This window comes from Nanorana parkeri, unplaced genomic scaffold (assembly GCF_000935625.1).
Source record: "Nanorana parkeri isolate BGI_ZX_2015 unplaced genomic scaffold, ASM93562v1 scaffold2886, whole genome shotgun sequence".
NCBI lineage: Eukaryota > Metazoa > Chordata > Amphibia > Anura > Dicroglossidae > Nanorana > Nanorana parkeri.
Genome location: NW_017309154.1, coordinates 77,777 through 78,286, shown reverse-complemented (window position 1 = coordinate 78,286; position 510 = coordinate 77,777).

The following is a 510-nucleotide window of genomic DNA, read 5'->3' as shown; positions in this document are numbered from 1 at the left end:
ACATACCATTACCCTGCTCTCCAGTCAGGTTTAGGTATTGGGGAGGAAAGTGCTTCAAGCCGTGGCCCCTCTCCCTAGTTTACAACTTGCTTAAAGTAGAACTACGGGGGTCAGTGTTTCCCCATTGTCCTCCTGTGACCCTTAGGAGAACTATAAACTAGCGTCCTCCCGTGCCCCAAAGCTCAGTATATAGAGAGCTACAGCTCGCGGTATACGGAGAGCGCCGCAGCCGGGACGGATCCCGACGTTACTGTCCAGATCCACCCAGCTACGTGAGTGACAGCTGGCTCTGCCTATCTAAAGGCAGAGCCAGCTGTACCCTCCCCCGTCCGTTCCGCCAGTCAGCGCTGGAGGGGAGGGGGGAATCCCTGCCGGGAGCCGTGAGTGACCGCCGTGGCTCTGTCTGCAGGGACATGATCGAGAGGTGAGCGAACGCCGGTATGTGTTCTCTCACTTCCCGATCTATTGAGCCGACCTGTGACAGTCTCATTGTCACAGGTCAGCTAGAAC